Source organism: Budorcas taxicolor, chromosome 1 (genome assembly GCF_023091745.1).
Source record: "Budorcas taxicolor isolate Tak-1 chromosome 1, Takin1.1, whole genome shotgun sequence".
Taxonomy (NCBI): Eukaryota; Metazoa; Chordata; class Mammalia; order Artiodactyla; family Bovidae; genus Budorcas; species Budorcas taxicolor.
In genome coordinates, this window is record NC_068910.1 from 107,922,784 (window position 1) to 107,946,239 (window position 23,456).

Here is a 23,456-nt window from a genome sequence, read left to right on the forward strand (position 1 = left end):
AATTTCCATTTAAAAATGGTAGATTGACCACAAATGTTTATTCCCTCCTCAAAATGATGTTAAAATGATATTAAAAGAATTAGGAAAGTATTAATATATACAATAAGGACAATGGCTATACCTGAAAATGGAGGGATGGTGGTGGTGGTAACCCTTTTGCCTTCCTACTCTCACAATTCCAAAGACCAAACCACAGTGTATATCTACAAAATAAATGAAATGTTGTGAAACTCTCTGAGATTCTGGAACATTCTCTATGCCAGAAGTATGCTGCTTATATTTTGCCTTGAGCCCACTGAAGGTCTCTTGAGGTAGGCTTGGTCAGTGGGTATTTTCATCTCATATCTCTGGAGTCCCAACATTCTGTTTGCATTTTAACAGCTACTTACTAGGTGGGCAAGAGCACGAACTGACTTGGTGCCAAGCTAATTGTCAAGCTCTGTTGCACTGAGCCAGTTTGGCAACATAAAACTGTAAATTTTATAGTGAACCATATGAGAATTTTGTCATAAACTGGGTCCTGAAGGCATTTCTTTTCAACTGCCAGTGTGTATTAAGTCACTTCAATAGTGTCTGATTCTTTGCGACCCCATGGACTCTAGCCCATGAAGCTCCTTGATCCATGGGATTTCCCAGGCAAGAATACTGGAGTGGGTTGCCATTTCCTTCTCGAATAGATCTTCCTAACCCAGGGACTGAACCTGCTCTCTAGTATCTCTTGCACTGGCAGGTGGGTTCTTTATCACTAGCACCATCTGGGAAGCTCCAACTTCCAGTAAATCTTAGAATAACCCTTCACCACCATAACTGGAAACGTGAGGAACAATTGCTTTGCCAAAAGTCATGCTCGTGTCTCTACTTTGCTTCACTTCTTCCCCTCCTCCATGGTTACAGCTGCTTTTCTACATCCACTTGCATGAAGTCCACCTGCAATGGACTTGGTACAAACTATTGAGAATAACTGGAAATCACAAATATTGCTTTACACTGTTGGATTTTCTTAGCGTAGGTTAAAGGTTTTACAGAATCCCTTCTGGGAGCTTAATTTTTCCCCTCAAATCTTACTGTAAAGTGAGCCATAGACCATTCCTTTAGTATCACGGGATCTTAAGATCAGGCTTAACTGTGAATGTTGTTTCACATACATGCTTACATTTTAAGTAACTGGAGTATTTGCTGCTAGAGATCATGGACTCTTTTATATTAATTTTAGTGTCTCTTGACAATAGACAGCACCATAGTGGTTTTCAATAAATGTTTGATGCATTAATAATGTATCAATGAAAGAACTGTTAGTTTTTTGACTCAGAAAAATTGTCTCCTTTTTCAGATTTTATGTGCCACCCTTCTATTTCCAGATTTCGCCAGTAGCTTCTGTCCTAAAACCCATGTTACAGGATAAAAATAAAAAATAAACCCCTATTTAGTAAAGTGTATATATTCAGGTTTCTGTTATTTGCAGCCATATGCAATCCTAACTGATGTGTATGTATGGGGGGAGGGATGTACCACACTCCTGCTGAAACAAATCATTAAGCAGGTCAACAATGAACATGTTCTAAGAAGACTTTGTATTGAAAAGACTTTGCTGTAAATTGGCCTAACAGTCACTTTCATGGATGCTGAGTATGAAATTGGAAAAGAATAGGTGTGTGTATACGTATAACTGAATCACTTTGCTGGACACCTGAAACTAACACAACATGGTTAATCAACTATGGTGGTAGTTTAGTTGCTAAGTCATGTCCGACTCTTGCGACCCCATGGACTATATCCTGCCAGGCTCCTCTGTCCATGGGATTCTCCAGGCAAGAATACTAGAATGGGTTGCTATTTCCTTCTCCAGGGGATCTTCTCGACCCAGTGATCGAACCAGGTCTCCTGCACTCCAGGCAGATTCTTTACAGACTGAGCTATGAGGGCAGCCCTTAATCAACTATGAAGTATGAAGTGAAAGTCGCTCAGCCATGTGTGACTCTGCCACCCCATGGACTATGCAGTCCATGGAATTCTCCAGACCAGAATACTGCAGTGGGTAGCCTTTCCCTTCTCCAGGGGACCTTCCCAACCCAGGGATTGAACCCAGGTCTCCTGCATTGCAGGCAGATTCTTTACCAGCTGAGCCACCAGGGAAGCCCAAGAATACTGGAGCGGGTAGCCTATCCCTTCTCCAGTGGATCCTCCTGACCCAGGAATTGAACCAGGGTCTCCTGCATTGCAGGCAGATTCTTTACCAGCTGAGCCACCAGGGAAACCCAGAGACGTCTGGCAAGCGTAAAAATATATGTGATAAAAACTGGAGTTCAGTGCCTACCATGAAATGGGCGTAGATGCAGTGGGTAAAGACTGTGCATTTTGTTGGAGGGATCTGGAAAGCTTCATAGAAGAGGCCTTGAAGATGAACTAGATTTCAGTAGGTTGAAAGGTTAGGACATGATCAGAGAAGAGAATGATGTAGACAAAGGCATGAATGTGGGAACATGAAAAGTAAGATCTTAAATGTTACTAGCTACCATACAAACTATACTATTTTTTCCCAACTCCTGATAGCTGTCAAAATATCATTTTAAATCACTGAGATCCTGCATTTATATTTTAATTCAGCCACCACTGACCCTTTTGTCAGAGAAAAAATTTATTTCTCTGTTTAGTTCTAGCAACAAAAGGATGAACTGAGGACATTGTGATTTGATAGTATTAATTAAACAAATTCGCCATTTGTACCTCTGTCTGTGAGAGAGTTTGGAATATACTAGTACCATATTTATTTTCCACGATTTTTTGGAAGTTGCTCTTTTTAACAACCTCAGGGTTATAATAAATGCAATCTCCTTGGCTATCTTTGTGCATCCTGTAATGTGTGATGGTCTTTAACTGAACTTCTTGTCAAGCAAAAGAACATTATACAAAGGAAGTGATAGGGCCTGTGTATTGATAAGAATGTGTATTTTGTGAATTTTTCCACAGTGTGGGAGAATCCTTAATGAATCTTTATTCATCACTTTATCTCTTATATTTTTAAAATTGAGTCTCTGATATACTTTGTTCCTTGATGGTGGGATGGAGAGATTACCTTTCTTCAAGGTTGTCAAGTAATTAATACCATGGACTTCTTGGCACATAATCTGAATCAACCATCTGAATGATTGAACAGACTGTAGGGGTTTCAGCAAAGAAATGTAATTAATTAAAAGTGTGTGTAACAAAATTTATATTCTCTGTGGGCACAAGGAAGCTGGAATAATGCTACTCTGAAGCTGCCACATGCACATTGTGTATTGTTCAACTCTAGATAGTGACATCCACATTATAGTCTGGGGAATGGCACCCTTGTTGCTGGGTGGTGCACAGCCGCCAAGGCCATACAAGGCAGCCCAGGCCATTCTTTGGTTGCCTTTTGTTCTGCTGACTGTAGCTGAAGGAGTCTCTTGCCAAGTTTCCCTGTATATTTTGCCGTCCCTGCAGCTCTTACTTTTCTTGGAGCTTTGGCAGTGGGATCTGTTGGCAGCTCTGTTATCCTAGGCCGTCTTTGCCTGTGTCCTTGAGTTCCCAGATGATCTTGAAAACTGACATTTATATACCCACAGTCTTTGTTGGGCCTTTAGTGGGGATATTTTCTCTGTTACCATTTTTTTCCCTCCTTCCAGTTGCCAAGGTCTTCCCCTGCCTGTGACTTTTTGCTTCTAAGAGAACCATATTTTGTTTTTGTGTCCTTTTATGAGGGTGACTATATCATATACAGCCTGACTGAGAACACTAAAATATTTCATATGGTCATCCTAATACAAGGACACAAAGACCAAACATGATTCTCTAAGAAGGAGCTATTGATAAAGACACTGGGATAACAAATACAAACTGGGACCATCCTGAGCACCCTGGGGTGTCTGATCACCTGCCCTTCTCTCTCTCTAAGCTGATATGCAGCAGGGTCATACCTTAAAGAATAGGAGCTATGTATGGGATATTTCTGGGCTTCCCTGGTGGCTCAGATGGTGAAGAATCTGCCTGCGATGCGGGAGACCTGGATTTGATCCCTGGGTGGGAAGATCCCTGGGTGGGAAGATCCCTTGGAGGGATCCCACTCCAGTATTCTTGCCTGAAGAATCGCCATGGACAGAGGAGCCTGGCAGACTACAGTCCATGCGGTTGCAGAGTCCGATATGACTGAGCGACTAATCACAGCACATGGGATATTTCTGTTCAGTGAATCATTAGACGAAGCACCTTCACCATTACAGCACCGCTCCCAGGACTCTCCACACCTCCCTCCAGCATCTCAATAGGATGGCCTTGGCATGGCTAGAGGCCTATAGGGCCCTATACCAGGCCTAAGGTTTGCATGTGCTGTGATAGGGGCCTGTACAGTTATTAAACACCTTGCTCTTATGCCAGCTCTTTTTCCATCTACCTAGTCTTTCTTTCTCTTACTTTGTCATCTATCAAACTAGTCTCAGGACTGTGAAGGTACCCACAGTCTATTTTTCTGTTTCATCTCTATTATACATGTATGTTACATTCAATTTTGTAGCTGTTATTTATACTTATCATAAATAGCAAGATATTTATTTAAGAGACGAAGATATTAGATTTTGTTATCAACATTACTGAATTGCAGGGTATTTATGGTTTCTTCAAGCAAGGAGCTTTGAATGGAGAGTTCTGTCTCTTCTCATAATCACAGCATTGTAAAAAGATTGTTTCTGTGTGTGAATCCACTCCCCTGGAATGTGGAGAAGACAATTGGTTTCCATGAATAGGATTAAGAAAACCAAAGGAGAGTTTCAGAGAGTTAGGGCTCAAAAGTGGGAAGAAAAAGATTGTGTTGTTTTGCTCAAAAATCACATGGCAAATATTTCGGATTACTAGGTCAAGTTAAGGCTTTGTGAGAAGTAGAGAAAAAGAAAAAAAGTAGAAATTTTGTGACTGGTGAAAAAAAAGTCTCTTTTTTGAGAGCACCAACTATGAAATCCGGATGAAATTCCCCATATGGCAATTGTGAATGGAAGGGTGAGTTCTGAATCAAGAACCAATGTTTTCATGGCTTTATATAAACGTGAGACCTGAAATATTTAAAATGCTAATAGGCATTTAGCAAAGACTTCTTTGAAAGTTTGATATCTTTTTGGCCATGTCCAGAACTGAGCTAGAGACAGGTGTAAGGGGAGCATGGAAAGTCTCACAGTGTGGAGAGATGTAGAAAGAGCGTGTTCCCCAGAGTCAAGTGAAAAATCTGGGTTCAGATCCCAGCTCTGCCCCTTGCTAACCAACCTCTCTGAACTGTGACTCTTTCACCTTAGAACAAGGCAAATAATACTTTTTCTATCATGTTGTCAAGATTTTACAACTTAATGTACAAAAACTGCCTACTAGCATGCCTGCTGCTGCTGCTGCTAAGTCGCTTCAGTCGTGTCCGACTCTGTGTGACACTGTGCGACCCTGTGCAACCCTATGCGACCCTATAGATAGCAGCCCACCGTGCTCCCCTGTCCCTGGGATTCTCCAGGCAAGAACACTGGAGTGGGTTGCCATTTCCTTCTCCAATGCATGAAAGTGAAAAGGGAAAGTGAAGTCGCTCAGTCGTGTCCTACCCTCAACGACGCCATGGTCTGCAGCCTTCCAGGCTCCTCCGTCCATGGGATTGTCCAGGCAAGAGTACTGGAGTGGGGTGCCATTGCCTTCTCCGACTAGCATGCCTACTCCACAGTAAATGCTTAATAAATTCATGTCTTAGAATGTGGGCTATTTTGATGCAGAATGTAGGTACTAAGGCACTTGATTTTTAATAAAGAACTTAAGGCAGAGAGAAAGGAAGGATAAATGTGACCTGAAAATTGGATAAGCCTCCGTGTGTGGACGGTCTATGGAGTGTGTGGAAAGGTAAAGAAAAACACACAATGAGGGAAGGAGAAAAAAGGAAACTGGCAATCCTGAAGGTGTTGATTTTACATATCAGGTTAAGACAGGTGACATAGTGATACCAATATAGGAGATGCAAGAAATGTGGGTTCGATCCCTGGGTTGGGAAGATCCCCTGGAGAAGGAAATGGCAACCCACTCCAGTATTCTTGCCTGGAGAATCCCATGGACAGAGGAGCCTGGAGAGTTACAGTCCACGGGGTTGCAAAGAGTCGGACTCAACTGAGGGAATGTGCATTCACACACACAAGACCAAGAGCTTCCTGGCATACACAGGATGCCTTTGCTTCTCTGGAGGTCAGAGGGAAAACTGTAGCAATTTCTGGCTGAAGAGACTGAAGGAAGTTCTAGTGCTAGCATGACTGCAGCACAGGGTCAGTATTTTGCTGAGAAGTTTATAACCTTGAGGTCTGTGGGCTCCTAGAGGAGGTATATGGAGAAGGCAATGGCACCCACTCCAGTACTCTTGCCTGGAAAATCCCATGGATGGAGGAGCCTGGTAGGCTGTAGTCCATGGGGTCGCTAAGAGTCCGACACGACTGAATGACTTCACTTTCCCTTTTCACTTTCATGCATTGGAGGAGGAAATGGCAACCCACCCCAGTGTTCTTGCCTGGAGAATCCCAGGGACGGGGGAGCCTCGTGGGCTGCTGTCTATAGGGTCGCACAGAGTCAGACACGACTGAAGCGACTTTGCAGAGGAGGTGTAAGTGTGCTTCAGGAAGCCCTGTGAACCCCCCTGAAGCTATGGGAAAATCTTGGAAGATATCTGTGTCTTGGGGAACAGGCTCCATTGTGTTCTTTGGATTCAACAAGAGCCGTCCTGGGAGTTAACTCCCTCAGTCTATGGTTCCCCACTGTGTGGCAATGATATAGTTTTGGAATCTAATATCTGCTCTAGGGAGGTGTGCTTGATCTAAGGATAACCCCACATCTTTGTAATACTTGGTTTAAATTAGAGAGAACAGAAAAATAAGCCTGATGTACCCTCACTGAGTGTTTTGACTCTTGAGAGAGAAAAACCACTCTTTGACTAAAGGCACAGTCTGGGGAAGCATGTGACCCAGCCTACAGCTATGAAGGGATGAGTCTGACACTGTGGATGGAAATACAGAGAAATGGAAAGAACTAAAGCCCTCATGATTTCAGTGAGCCCCTGGTTCAACCATTTCCTGAAGCCTGACCTCCATCTGGACTTCCCTCCTGTTACTGATAAATGTTATGTAAGTGACCTTGGGTAGGGTTTCCTGTTACTTTTAAACAGTCATAGCTGGATGTAGATAGTGACCCCCAAAGCTGAGAGCCAGTGGTTTATGCTACATTAAAAGAAGAATCATAGAGAATGCTTACATGAACTGTTTCGTGGTTAAAACCATTTCAGTATAACTGGATAATGATGTCTTTGTGTTCTTTGCTTCATCTACAGAGGTGAAATAATTTGTGCTTTTCACTTTAATATGAGTGCCCTTGAACTCTTCTATAATGGTAATGGGAAGAAGGAGCAGCACTCTCACACAGACGGAGGTGGTAGTGTGAAACTTAGGGAGTGTGTGTGGGGGAGGGCCTTTTAATTATGCAATGTATATACTTACGGTTTCACGATAGTTCAGAAAAAGTCATATACATAAGAAATGTAATCAGGAAGGTCTGTGATGCAACTGTCTCAAGGCATCACTGGGCATGGAGCTGTCTGCTTTCAATCTTGATCCACAGTGCTCTTTTCTAGCCTTTTATTCTGGAGGTAACTCTTCTGCTTTGGTGCCATTGGTAATTGGATGGTCTCTGGGCACCAACCTAGTTTGTGTGCTTCACTTGCCTTTACAATCTACAGAAAGCGAAAGTGAAGTCTCTTAGTCGTGTCCGACTCTTTGCAACCCGTGGACTGTAGCCCACCAAGCTCCTCCGTTCATGGGATTCTCCAGGCAAGAATACTGGAGTGGGTTGCCATTTCCTTCTCTACAGAGACACAACTAAATCCTAACTTTAGTGGAGGACTATAAGGACTGTACCTTTCTCATATGCACTCCTCATCCACTCTGAAGAACCCTGGATTGGCACATCACCTTGCTTTTCTCTCTAGTGCACACTTACTTAAACCCCATATTCTACTTCCAGCTGCTCTCTATACCACTATAGGTCATGAAAGACTTGGGAAGATGAGGAGGGTAATATATGGCCCTCTCATGGCTAGATCACAAAGTGAAAATGAAAGTTGCTCAGTCCTGTCCAGCTGTTTCCAACTCCATGGACTATAGCATCCCAGGCTCCTCTGTCCATAGAATTCTCCGGGCCAGAATACTGGAGTGGGTAGCTGTTCACTTCTCCAGGGGATCGTCCCAATCCAGGAATCGAACCCAGGCCTCCCACATTGTAGGCAGATTCTTTACTTTCTGAGCCACCAGGAAGCCCAGATCGCACCAGATTGCAAAAGGAGGGTAATTTATGGCCATCTTATGGCTATATCGCAAAAGAGTCAGGTATGACTTAGCAACTAAAACAACAATAACAATATGGCTGTTAATAATAAAACATCAATGGCAAGATTTGCTGTCGCTATAGTCTCTTCCATAATTCTGTGAAGTTGCCTCTTCCAACACTCTAGACAGAAAGTTAGGTGAATGTCTACTCTACTCTCAGAATTCAAACTTAAAGGAAGATCTGAGGGAAATTCTGTGGGTTTATCCTTACTGCTATCCTGTTTGCATTTTTATCAATTTGATTAATCATTAGAAGTCATAGTACTCTAGTCTACAGATGACAAGGCTGGGAGACACAGCTGAACACAAAATAATAGCTGAAAACCCTTGTCTAGTGCTTACTATATCCGTTCTTCTATCTACCTTACATGTATTAGCTCATTTAATTCTTATTTCATAGATGAGGAACTTCAAGTTACTTGCCCAAGGCCACTTAGCAAGGGAAGAATAGAGTTGAGGTTTGAATCTAGGTGGACTGGCTCTAAAGTACATGCTCCTAGTCATTCTGTTTTGATGCCCTCAGCACGGTGTAAGAGTTAAACCAACAGAATGGGTATTTTAGATATGCTAAAACAAACAGCAGAATACAATAGATAAGGAAAGAGCTGATTTTACAACAGATTATACAAAAGAGGACAAGGGTTTTTGGTTGATCATAAGCTGGACTTGAAAGGAAATAAGCTGCTTCTAAAAAGGTTAACACAACCCCAGACTTCTGACAAGGAAAAATATGATTCAGCAGAGGAAGTAAATGTTCCACTGTATTCTAACTCTGACTAATAGATTATGCTGGAATATTTCATCTATCAGGTATCAGAGTTCATGGGCAACACTATCCAACTCAAGATGTTAGCCAAAATGATGTTCAGTCCAGTGACTACTCCACATAAAATGAGGGCATATGATAGCAGTTTTTAGATATTCCAAGAATATCTGAAGAGGTATGGTCTATGGTATGGTTAATAGCTCAGCTCAAAACCAAAAGGAATCATCTAAATTATTCAGTCTTTCACAATAGTCAGGGCTGCCTCATTAAGCAGTGAGTTCCCAGGCAATAGAATGTTCGAGAAGTGTCTGGATGACAATTTGTTGAACATCTCATTTGTTGGAAAATAGTGTTAATTGGAATAGCATTGCAATAAAGCTGTTTTAGGAATCTGGGTTTTCTTAGGAATGTGGCTTTTCAAAGGTAGTTTTTAGCCAAAAATCAGGTATCTACACAATTGTTAACTGGAAAGCATCAATTTAAGAAAGCTTTGAAGTACTCATCTTAGCATATAATAATGGGCAATATTACCATTAAATTTGAAGGAAAAATACTTGAAATACTTAAATGAAACTCCTAAACGCCTTATCATATATTTTACAAAAATGGTGAAATCCAATTTCAAATGGATGTTTTCCTGCCACTTTAGTGTTTTTAAGTGCTTTGTCTTTGAGAAAATACTGTAATAAATAAAAGTGGGCAAGTGAAGTGGCTGAATACCCTGTCAAGATGCCCTGTCCAACGAGTGCACATGTGATGAGTGAGGAAGGGAGAAAAGGTTAATGTAATTAGAGAAATGAATTCTGGGTAGCCTCAAAGAGCATGTCTTGTGAGTCATCTACATTCTCATTTCTTTGAACTTTGTCTATCCTAAGGGAGATGAAGCAATTACATAGACATAATGTGTTACTCTTTCAGTACAATGCAACCCACATTCCTCCATACATTCATCATCATCAGTGGTATTTGTGTTCAGTGCTGTCATGCAACCTAGTTGCCAACGATTATTAAAGAGAAAACCGAAAGGTTATGCATTTAGGAGATAAAGCAAGGTTAACTTTTGCAACATGTTCTATGAAGCAAGGTTAATTTTCGCAACATGCTCTGTGAAGATGTCAATCCATTAAGGGGAAAAAAATCACTAAGGAGCTCCTCAAAGATACTCTTGCATCAAGAACTATCTCCAGAGACCTACAAAGTAAATAAAGTGATTATCTGTCACTCACAATTATCCAAAATGGAATCCACAATGTTTGTGACATAGCTGCATATGAGCTTCCCCTCTCGTTTTTACCTACATTCTCATTCACTGATTGCGAAAGTCTTTTTCTCTGGACGTTCCCTCATTATCTGCTTTTATTTTTTTCTCTAACAACAAACAAAAATTCTCTAGATTTCATTACCAGAGACACTTATGTAGAGAGCATCCTGCCTGGCACAGTGTTAATACTATCTCTCTCAACTTCTCAGGAATAAAAGGAACTATTTTCAACACATATTCTTCCTCCTCTTACCTCCTCCCCTCCCTTTCTCTTCTTTCCTCCTTTTTTCTCTCTTTCCCTCCATTCCCTTCCTCTTACTGCTCCTCCCACTCTTCTTCCTCCTCTTCCTCTGGAATTCATGTTCCCTTAAAAATGAATTTTCTTCTATCCCAATTAATTTTCTTAGACTACGAATAAAATAGCACTTATACTGTGCTTGCTATGTGCCAGGCAGTTTACTAAACACATTACATATATTGGCTCATTTAACCATCTCTACAACCTGAGGAAATATGCCCTATTGTTACATCTTTCAGAGAAAGAAAACCAAGGCATGGAGAGGTTGTATAATTTGGCAACAGTCGCATGGTAATGAGGTCTGAACACAGGCCTTGTGGTTCCGAAGTCCATGCTTAAACAGTGACACATACCCCTTCTCAAACTTTAGGGTTGTCCAGAGCATGACTTCCTTAGAGGCTGATAAAGAAGGTGACTAACATTTACTGGGTGCCTAATTCATGCCAAGCACTCAACATATATTATCTAGTTAGATCCCTGCCACAGCACTTCAAGTCAGGGATTATGATCCCAGCTTTATAGACAAGGTTACAAAAAAGCAAACTTACCTAATGTCACACTGTAAGTCACAGAAACAGATTTCTGTCTAGCTAATTCTATACATTACCTTCTTCAGGATACATTAGATTGTGACTTGTAGCCAAATATGGAGCAAGAAGCCTTTACCTGAGACCTCATCTTTGGCACTGTCTTCTCATTCTCATGCCTTGACCTCTTGGGCACTCTAGAAAACTTGAGATAGCCAGTCAAGGCTTCATTTTTCTCTTAATTAGCTCTCAAGAATTTGCTCTCTTATCTGGTAGACTTAGGGGACCTATGACCTCAGCTGGTTCTGAGTCATGCTGCTGACTCTGATCTGCATCAGACACTTTTTTTTCTTTGTGGTCCTTAATCCTGAGATGGGATATCGAGAGAATGACTATAGAAGAACCGCATGCCGCACATTATAAACCACGTGAAACAATGTTGTATACTTTTTATACGAAAAACAAAAAAAAACTAATGTTTTTGTTGGTAAAATAAGTCAAATTGTGAAATTTAATATGGATCAACATCTTATATTTTACGATACCCATTTTTACTTCAATAATTTGTATACATTACAGAAAATAGACCAATTTTTAAGGAAAGCATAATACTATTGTGAACGTATAATTGTATCAGTATGTCTTATATAATTTTATTTTTTGTCTAAATCATTTCTGGTGGGCCAAGCAGCTCTGGCAGCCTAGCATTTGCCATGCTGCTAAATCTCAAAGAAATTTAAAAATACATTGAGTTTCATGAAAATTAAAATATAGCATCTGTAAATTTGGGGGATCTAGTTAAAGCAGTGCTGAGGAAATCTATAGTGCTAGGTACCTTAGAAAAAAGAAAAATCTCAATTGATAATCTAAATTTCCAATTTAACAAACTAGGAAGAGAATTATAAGATACCCCCAAGTAAGAATAGAAAGGAAATCATAAAGGAGGACATAAATAATGAACTTGAATACAGAAAAAAAGAAAAAAGTCAAAGAAACAAAGACCTGATTCTTTGAAAAGGTAATAAAATTAATAAGCCTCCAATAAGATTCAGTTCAGTTCAGTCGCTCAGTCGTGTCCGACTCTTTGCAACCCCGTGAATCGCAGCACGCCAGGCCTCCCTGTCCATCACCAACTCCCGGAGTTCACTCAGATTCACGTCCATCGAGTCAATGATGCCATCCAGCCATCTCATCCTCTGTCATCCCCTTCTCCTCCTGCCCCCAATCCCTCCCAGCATCAGAGTCTTTTCCAATGAGTCAACTCTTCGCATGAGGTGGCCAAAGAACTGGAGTTTCAGCTTTAGCATCATTCCTTCCAAAGAAATCCCAGGACTGATCTCCTTCAGAATGGACTGGTTGGATCTCCTTGCAGTCCAAGGGACTCTCAAGAGTCTTCTCCAACACCACAGTTCAAAAGCATCAATTCTTCGGTGCTCAGCCTTCTTCACAGTCCAACTCTCACGTCCATATATGACTACTGGAAAAACCATAGCCTTGACTAGACAGACCTTAGTTGGCAAAATAATGTCTCTGCTTTTGAATATGCTATCTAGGTTGGTCATAACTTTTCTTCCAAGAAGTAAGTGCCTTTTAATTTCATGGCTGCAGTCACCATCTGCAGTGATTTTGGAGCCCAAAAAAATAAAGTCTGACACTGTTTCTACTCTTTCCCCATCTATTTGCCATGAAGTGATGGGACCGGATGCTATGATCTTCATTTTCTGAATGTTGAGCTTTAAGCCAACTTTTTCACTCTCCTCTTTAACAACATTGAAAAAAAGACACAAGTTACATAAATCAGGAATGAATCATTGTAACAGGGTCTATACCAGTATAGACCCTGCAGACATCAAGAAGGTAATAAGGGAATACTGCACAGAACTCTATACACATAGACTTGACAGCTTAGTTGAAACGAACCAATTCTTCTAAAAGCACAAACTACCACAACTCATCACATATGAAATGGACCATTTGAATAATCCTATAACAACTACAGATACTGAATTCATGATTTAGACTATCTTCTCCACCCCTTCCCTAGGCCCAGATGATTTCATTGATAAATTCTTCCAAACATTTAACGAGGAAAGACTGCCAATTCTACACAGCCTTTTTGGAAAATAGAAGAAGGCACATTTTCCAATTCATTTCATATGGTCAGCACTAACCTGATGGCAAAACTTGGCACAGGTGTTACAAGACAATAACAGTAATAATAATAGCAATAGTACTAATATGACTTTTCTACTTAGATCTGCTTCAGCTTCCTATGAGAATGCTTTTCATAAGTAGAGGTCATAAGTAGAGGCTTATTTTATCCTATTCTTTGCAAGACACATACATTCTATGCATTCCTGATAAAGTGCTGTCCAGATGTGATTGACTAGATGTGTGTCAGGCCTAAACAGAAGGGCTACTCTTGGGCTGATGATTAGAGTGAATGAATATATATTTAGTACAAATATTTAATTAATATTTAACTTCTGTCATTGTTATAGCAATGTATTTTCCCATCAATAAATAGTAAGAGCAAAAACTGTGCTCTTAAAATCACTGCAGTTAAAAAAAAATCAGTATGGTATGCATTCATATTCATAACAACATTTCTCAAAATAGCCAAAAGGTGGACATAACCCACATGCCCACTGATGGATCAATGGATAAACAAAATGTGGTATATATATATATATATATACACACACACACACAACGGAGTATTATTCAGCCTTAAAAAGTAAGGAAATTCTGATACATGTTACAACATGGATGAACCATGAGGACTTCATGCTAAGTAAAATAAACAGACACAAAAGGACAAATATTGTATATTTCGACTTATATGAGGTACCTAGAGTAGTCAAATTCATAGAGATGGAAAGCAGAATGGTGGCTGTCAGGGTTTAGGGACAGATTAGGGGGAAAGTGGAAGTGAGAATGAATAGTTGTTTAAAGGGTACTGAGTTTTAGTTTTGCAAAATGAAAAGCATTTTGGAGATTGGTTGCACAACAATGAAAAATTAATTAACCTTACTAAACTGTACACTTAAGATCGGTTAAGATAGTAAATTTTATGTCTATTTTACCACAACTAGGAAAAAAACACTATTATAAATATTATAGTATACATGCCTTTTCTTAAAGACATTTAGGATAACTTCCTTAAAGTATTGGGGTCACATTTTAAAGTGTTTGGTGAATATTTCCAAAGTGTTCATAGAAACATGGCACCAGTTTATGCTCTTTGCTGTTTAGTCCCTCAGTCATGTCTGATTCTTTAGAGATCCCATGGACTGCAGCACACTAGGCTTCCCTGTCCTTCACTATCTCCCAGAGTTTGCTCAAACTCATGTCCATTGAGTCAATGATGCCATCCAACCATCTCATCCTCTATCACCCCCTTCTCATCATGCCCTCAATCTTTCCTAGCTTCAGGGTCTTTTCCATTGAGTTGGTTCTTGGCATCAGGTGGCCAAAGTTTTGGAGCTTCAGCTTCAGCATCTGACTCTTTGTGACCCCATGGGCTGTATCCCACCAGGCTCCTCTGTTCATGGACTTTTCCAGGCAAGAATACTGGGGTGAATCACCATTTCCTACTCCAGGGGATCATCCCAATCTAGGAGTTGAACCTGTGTCATATGTATTGGCAGGAGGATTCTTTACCACTGAGCCACCTGGCTTCAGCATCAGTCCTTCCAATGAATATTCAAGGTTGATTTCCTTTAGGATTGACTAGCTTGATCTCCCTGCAGTCCAAGGGACTCTCAAGAGTGTTCTCCGGCACCACAGTTCAAAAGCATCAGTTGTTCTGTGCTCAGCCTTCTTTATGGTCCAATTCACTGGAAAAACCATAGCTTTGATTACATGAACCTTTGTTGGCAAAGTGATGTCTCTGCTTTTTAATATACTGCCTAGGTTTGTCATAGGTTTTCTTCCAAAGAGCAAGTATCTTTTAATTTCATGGCTACAGTCACTGTCCACAGTGATTTTGGAGCCCAAGAAAATAAAGTCTGTCACCATTTTTAATTTTACCCCCATCTATTTGCCATGAAGTGATGGGACTGGATGCTATGATCTTAGTTTATTGAACATTGAGTTTTAAGCCAGCCTTTTCACTCTTGCAGCTAGAGGTGACAATATAGCTAAGGTCTAATAATGAGATCAAAGATAATGGTATGTATAAATTAAAAAAGTTGTATCTAAAAGTAATGGTATGTGGAGTTTCTAGAATGTTTTCTTTAAGTAAAGGACTTGTCTTCTTTCCCCTTTGTACCTGCTGCTCAGTAGATAGGGCTGATGGGTCAGCTATCACTTTGGACATCGATTTCTACATGAAAGTCACATGCAGCACAGCAACAAAATAGAAAAGCTATGAGTCCTTGACATCTGGAACTGCACTGTAGGCTCTGGACTGCCTGCCTCCAGACTGTTATGTTGGAGACAAATACATTTCTAGCTCATTTTGATCTCTTTGCACCTGAATTTATCCTTTAGCTTTAGTTTTCATTCTTTTCAGTTTTTGTCATATAGGTGAAAAGTACCTTAGTTTTGTTATACACAGCTCCTTGTCCACTAAGAGATAAGATTTCTGGAGTTATTGCTACTTTTAGCTAAGCAAAGGAGAGGAACCCAGGGAGAATTTTTTCTTCTTTTCATATCTGGGATGGCATATTGCTAGGTTCTCAGTATGAAAGAGTAAATTCATTATCATCACCTTTCTCTTTAATTCAGAGACTGTCTGGGAGATAAAGTTCCTAAGATCAATAGATATTTATTGAAACACTCTATTCAATTGATACTTGGAAAGAATGCTTATATTTTGATCATGATGCTTTAGAGGATTTTAGTAAGGACAAAAAACCAAAGTGTCAGATACTTCTGATTTTTTTAAATAAAACAACTGCCCTGAGAAACTGGATCTAATGTCTCAAGGCAATTTAAGCCTTGTTACTCTGGTGGGATGGGTATGGGGCGGGAGCATGGTGAAACTCTGAAACCTTTGTTGATGTTTTTGACCCCGGGTGTATTATCACATGGGGGGCTTCTTAAAAACAGATTGCTAGGCCCCATGCTTCCAGGATTGACTAGCCACCTTCTAGGCAGGAAGAACAGCAAAATGAACAATTCTGGTGTACAATTGCCTCACTCTAGGCATTCTGCCACCCTTTTGGGATAACTCTGCCAACTCCAAGGACCAGGGAAAACAATTAGAAGGAAACAGAAATGGCAAGAAGGAGACTGTACTTATTTGAGGTCACTGCTTAAATTTCTTCAGGACTTTGGACTGATTTTCATCAAATAGACTGGTTTCTGTCAAATTAAACTTTTCCTTATTCCCACAGTAGGAGCATCATATAAAACCCAATCTCTGCTTCAGTGCATGAGGTGAAGTGTTAGTCACTTAGCCCTGTCCAAATCTTTGTGACCCCATGGACTGTAGCCCACCAGGCTCCTCTTTCCATGGAATTCTCCAGGCAAGAATACTGGAGTGGGTTGCCATTCCCTTCTCCAGGGGATCTTCCCCATTCAGGGATCAAACCTGGGTCTCCTGCATTGCAGGCAGATTCTTTATCACTGAGCCATCAGGAAGCCCTCTTTGCATACAGAGGACGTTCTCCTTTTGGCATTAGGGAGCAGAGCTGCACGCCCTCATCTTGTCTCCTTATAGATTAAATGATGCAACTCAATTTATGTCACAGTGTACTGGAGAACATGCAACTGCTAGAGTAGATATTCCTGGCTATGTTTCAGCAACATGAGAATTGCTTTAACTACTATTCTAGACTCCACCGATATTTTCTGCTTTACTGTGTTTAGCATTAACTCTGAATTAGGATGTATGTGGTTGAAAATAAATGTTCAGCCACAGGATGAATTTATAGATGAGGTTTCTTAATAGTTGTTTCCTTTAAAGACATTTCCTTTAAAGACATTGCACATTATCAATATTTAATTTGGTGCTTATCCACTCTATTTTATTTACAAGTTACTATACTGTTGTCAGTTTTATGCAAACTTTTATCAACTAAAACACATCTGAGTGGAAAGTATTTATTATTTCACTTCAAACTCTGCAGTCAGGTCAATAGCTAAAAGATAGGTGAGACATAACTGAAATTTACAGATGTGATTTATTTTCTTACGTGAGTTGGGGATCTTATCCTATGAAAAAAATAGAGAAATAAATTTGCAAAGCCATTGAAAAACTGCTCATTTTAGCAATTTTGTTTTACAATTAAAAAAAAAAAACACTAGAGATTCAGAGAGGTTAGATAATTTATTCGCTCAAGATCATGACTAAACTCACTGATCCAGTACTAGAAATGGGCCTCCTAGGGCTTTGTGAAGTCAATATTAAGTGTAGTGAACTGAATCCTAGCATTTCAAAGGATGTATGAATCATTATAATTCTCTTAGTTTTATTTTATGAGGATTTAAAAAAAAAACTGAATATTCAAATACATTTTGAAAGAAATGCACCAGATGATTTACGTACTGATGTCCTTCTAAACAGTTCATTAAAATGTTTGATTTAAAATAAGTAATATTCACTGGAAGGACTGATGCTGAAGCTCCAATAATTTGGCCACCTGATGCGAAGAGCCGACTCATTGGAAAAGACACCGATGCTGGGAAAGATTGAAGGCAAAAGGAGAAGGGGGCAGCAGAAGATGAGATGGACCAACTCAATGGACATAAATTTGAGGAAACTGGGAGATGGTGAAGGACAGGGGAGCCTGGTGTGCTACAGTCTGTGGTGTGGCAAAGAGTTGGATATGACTTAGCGACTGAACAGCAACAACAAAAAATCCTATCATTAATGATGCATATCTGCTGACTTATGAGGAACCATAAGTAAGTGATACAGGGAGAAATTTGGAAAAGTGATAAAGATGCTGAAGAAAACCCATAGGGGAAATAAATAGTCCAATTGGAATGTGTTTGGGGCAAACCTTTTCCCTACTTTCTCAACATTCAACATTCTCAGTATCTCAGAATATACATCTACTATTCAGACTTATCTTTTCTTCACTCTGTATTGTTGCCATGATTACACAAGGTATTTATGGATAGATAGGAACTCCCTGGCAGTACAGTGGTTAGGGCTTTGTGCCTCTACTGCCAGGGGCACAAGTTTAATCTCCGGCTGGGGAACTATAATCCCACAAATGTCACAGTGCAGCCAAACACACACACACACACACACACACACACACACAACATAAAAAGCCCATACCACATATGGAAAAATGATGACAACAATACACTGATGACAATAATCCATTTCATAGCAAACTAGTATTCTCTTAATTGAATGTAGTTAATAAAAATGATTGAGATTTCAAAACACAATTTTAAGTTCTTATTCTTTGAGGAGTTATAGAGAACAATTGGGTTGTGAAAACAAGGGAAATTTTGAAAGAAAATTGGCTTTAAATAACTAATTTTTAAATTAAACTTTTTATTTTGTATTGGAATATGTCAATTAACAATGTAATAGTTTCAGGTGGTCAGCAAAGGGACTCAGCCATACATATATATGTTACCATTCTCCCCCAAACTCCTCTCCCAGCCAGGCTGCCATATAACCCTGAGCAGAGTTCCCTGTGCTATACAGTGGGTCCTTGTTGGTTATCCATTTTAAATATAGTAGTGTGTACTATATTCAATTTTCACCTTGACAAGTTCTGTGGCCATAAAAAGATATGGCTGAATGAATCTAGGACAAAAGCAACCTATCAACCATGACGAACTCATTAAAATCAGCTTAGACAAAACACAGTTAAGTCAGATGAAGAGAAGTGAAGTGAAGTGAAAGATGTTCAGTCATGTCCGACTCTTTGCAACCCATGGACTATATAGTCTGTGAAAATTCTCCAGGCCAGGATACTAGAGTGGGTAGCCTTCCCCTTCTCCAGGAGATCTTCCCAACCCAGGGATCAAACCCAGGTCTCCCACATTGCAGGCAGATTCTTTACCAGCTGAGCCACAAGGGAAGCCCCCAAGTGAGATAACTGGAGTGAGAAATATTGATGTCTTACTTACTCAATGTTATATGGGTAGGCTTGAGAATGTCACCAAAAAGGGAACCTCCAAAAGAATGCCTTAAAACCATTTCTTCGCTCTCACTTGTCTTTTTGGCTTTGCCCTTCTTGTTTCTGCACTTTGGAACCATGTAGATGAAAGGAATTCACGTATTTCCCTTTCTGTGACTGAGGGAATAATCACATTAATTATCATTAGTCTGCTTCAAAATTGTGAATTAGATCAGACTATGGAAAATATTTGTAGCAGCTGACTGTTCTAGAAAGAGAATTACATCAACATATATATGTTGCCTGATATATTTCACAAACTAGAACAGAAAAATCTTAAAATTTGTATGGAGACACAAAAGACCTCAAATAGCCAAAGCAGTCTTGAGAAAGAAAAACAGAGCTAGAGGAATCAGGCTGCTTGACTGTATATAACAATCTTATTGCCATGAACAGACTATACTATAAAGCTACAGTCATCAAAACAGTATGGTACTGGCACAAAAAACAGATATAAATCAATGGAGTGGGATAGAAAACCCAGAAATAAACCCACAATCTTATGGTTAATTAATCTATGACAAAGGAGACAATCTTATACAATGTAAGAAATATAGTCTCTTCAATAAGTGGTGCTGGGAAAACTGGACAGCTACATGTAGAAAAATGAAATTAAAATATGCTTTAGCACCATGTACAAAGATAAATTCAAAATGGATTAAAGACTTAAATGTGAGACTGGAACATGACTAAAAAGAAGCAGGAGAATCTGGGTATCGCTTGGTATTTGGCCTTGGAGTATAGAATGAAGCAGGGCAAAGGCTAATAGAGTTCTGCCAAGAGAATGCACTGATCATAGCAAACACCCACTTCCAACAACACAAGAGAAGACTCTATGCTTGGACATCACCAGATGGTCGACAGTGAAATCAGATTGATTATATTCTTTGCAGCCAAAGATGGAGAAGCTCTATACAGTCAGCAAAAACAAGACTGGGAGCTGACTGTGGCTCAGACCATCCCCAAGAAAAAGAAATGCAAAAAAGCAAAATGGCTGTTTGAGGAGGCCTTACAAATAGCTGTGAAAAGACAAGAAGCAAAAAGCAAAGGAGAAAAGGAAAGATATTCCCACTTGAATGCAGAGTTCCAAAGAATATCAAGGAGAGATAAGAAAGCCTTCTTCAGTGATCAATGCAAAGAAATAGAGGAAAACAACAGAATGGGAAAGATTAGAGATCTCTTCAAGAAAATTAGAGATACCAAGGAAACATTTCATGCAAAGGTGGGCTCAATAAAGGACAGAAATTGTAGCGATTCAGAAAACGAAGATCAAGGCATCCGGTCCCATCACTTCATGGGAAATAGATGGGGAAACAGTGGAAACAGTGTCAGACTTTATTTTGGGGGGCTCCAAAATCACTGCAGATGGTGACTGCAGCCATGAAATTAAAAGACACTTACTCCTTGGAAGAAAAGTTGTGACCAACCTAGATAGCATATTTAAAAGCAGAGACATTACTTCACCAACAAAGGTCTGTCTAGTCAAGGCTATGGTTTTTCCAGTGGTCATGTATGGATATGAGAGTTGGATTGTGAAGAAAGCTGAGCGCCGAAGAATTGATGCTTTTGAACTGTGGTGTTGGAGAAGACTCTTGAGATTCCCTTGGACTGCAAGGAGATCCAACCAGTCCATTCTGAAGGAGATCAGCCCTGGGATTTCTTTGGAAGGAATGATGCTGAAGCTGAAACTCCAGTACTTTGGCCACCTCATGTGAAGAGTTGACTCATTGGAAAAGACTCTGATGCTGGGAGGGATTGGGGGTAGGTGGAGAAGGGGACGACAGAAGATGAGATGGCTGGATGGCATCACTGACTCGATGGACGTGGGTCTGAGTGAACTCTGGGAGTTGGTGATGGACAGGGAGGCCTGGCATGCTGCGATTCATGGGGTCGCAAAGAGTCGCACACGACTGAGTGACTGAACTGAACTGAATTGAACAGAAGCAGAAGATATTAAGAAGAGGTGGCACGAGTACACAGAAGAACTGTACAAAAAAAGATCTTCATGACCCAGATAACCACGATGGTGTGATCATTCACCTACAGCCAGACATCCTGGAATGTGAAGTCAAGTGGGCCTTAGGAAGCATCACTATGAACAAAGCTAGTGGAGGTGATGGAATTCCAGTTGAGCTATCTCAAATCCTGAAAGATGATGCTGTGAAAGTGCTGCACTCAATATGCCAGCAAATTTGGAAAACTCAGCAGTGGCCACAGGACTGGAAAAGGTCAGTTTTCATTCCAATCCCAAAGAAACGCAATGCCAAATAATGCTCAACTGCGAACTTCCTGATGTTCAAGCTGGATTTAGAAAAGGCAGAGGAACCAGAGATCAAATTGCCAACATCTGCTGGATCATGGAAAAAGCAAGAGAGTTCCAGAAAAACATGTATTTCTGCTTTATTGACTATGCCAAAGCCTTTGACTGTGTGGATCACAACAAACTGTGGAAAATTCTTCAAGAGATGGGAATCCCAGACCACCTGACCTGCCTCTTGAGAAACCTGTATGCAGGTTAGGAAGCAACAGTTAGAACGGGACATGGAACAACAAACTGGTTCCAAATAGGAAAAGGAGTATGTCAAGGCTGTGTATTGTCACCCTGCTTATTTAACTTCTATGCAGAGTACATCATGAGAAACACTGGGCTGGAGGAAGCACAAGCTGGAATCAAGATTGCTGGGAGAAATATCAATCACCTCAGATATGCAGATGACACCACCCTTACGGCAGAAAGTGAAGAAGAACTAAAGAGCCTCTTGATGAAAGTGAAACAAGAGAGTGAAAAAGTTGGCTTAAAGCTCAACATTCAGAAAACTGAGATCATGGCCCCATCACTTCATGGGAAATAAATGGGGAAACAGTGGAAACAGTGTCAGACTTTATTTTTGGGGGCTCCAAAATCACTGCAGATGGTGATTGCAGCCATGAAATTAAAAGACGCTTACTCCTTGGAAGGAAAGTTATCAAGGATCAACCTGGATAGCATATTAAAAGGCAGAGACGTTACTTTGCCGACTAAGGTCCGTCTAGTCAAGGCTATGGTTTTTCCAGTAGTCATGTATGGATGTGAGAGTTGGACTATAAAGAAAGGTGAGCACCATGGACTCTGGGAGTTGGTGATGTACAGGGAGGCCTGGTGTGCTGTGGTTCATGGGGTTGCAAAGAGTCGGACACGACTGAGCGACTGAAATGAACTGAACTGAACTGAATGCAAATTCTTAGTTGCAGCATGTGGGATTTAGTTCCCTGATCAAGGATTAAACCTGGGTCCCCTGCATTGTGAGAATGGAGTCGTAGCCACTGGACCACCAGGGAAGTTCCTGATGAGAGTTTTTTAAGTATTTTATAGGAGAACAAGATGGCAGAGGAATAGGTGGATGTGGCATACATTCTCTTTCCACAGATACATCAGGAATACACCTTCAGACACAGAAGTGCATGCAGAACACCAGCTGAGAGCAGACAGGAGGACCTGACCAGTGGAAAAGAATATATAGAATCACACAAGACTTGGTAGGACAAAGGAACTACGTGGGGAAACAGGAGTGTTAGCAGGACTGTACCTGCCCTCAGCGGGTGGGGGAACTGAAGCAGGGGTCTGATCCCCACAGTGGGGCAATTGTCTGAGTCAGAGGAGAAACATTTAAGGCTGAGAGTGAAACAGCTGATCTGCGGCAGCCTAAATGGAATGAGAATCAGACAGTCTTTGCCTCAGCCATACATACCCCAGACAGGAATGCTGGTCTCCTGGAAGGCGCAGTGGCTGGGAGCTGAAGCTTAGGGATTGTGCAGCAATTCGAGGGCTGCTATTGACTGTGGAGAAATGGATTGAGGGGATGTGAGGGAGGAGATAGTGGTGGGAAATGCCAGTGGAGGAAAGGCAGGCAGCCACAGAAGCAAAGCACTACCGCTGAGTCACGCATAGTTGGTGGAGCCATCACCATAGTCTCTCTTTCCCCACAGGCCAGCATTGGCAGCTGAACAATAGAGAGGCTGGCCCATCAAACACTTGATGCACTACAGAGGAGGACCCCAGCCAGGGCAGGGTGGGGAGTGGAGGGGGGGCTTCATGTGCCTGATGTGCTGAACAACAGAGAAGGACCCCATAG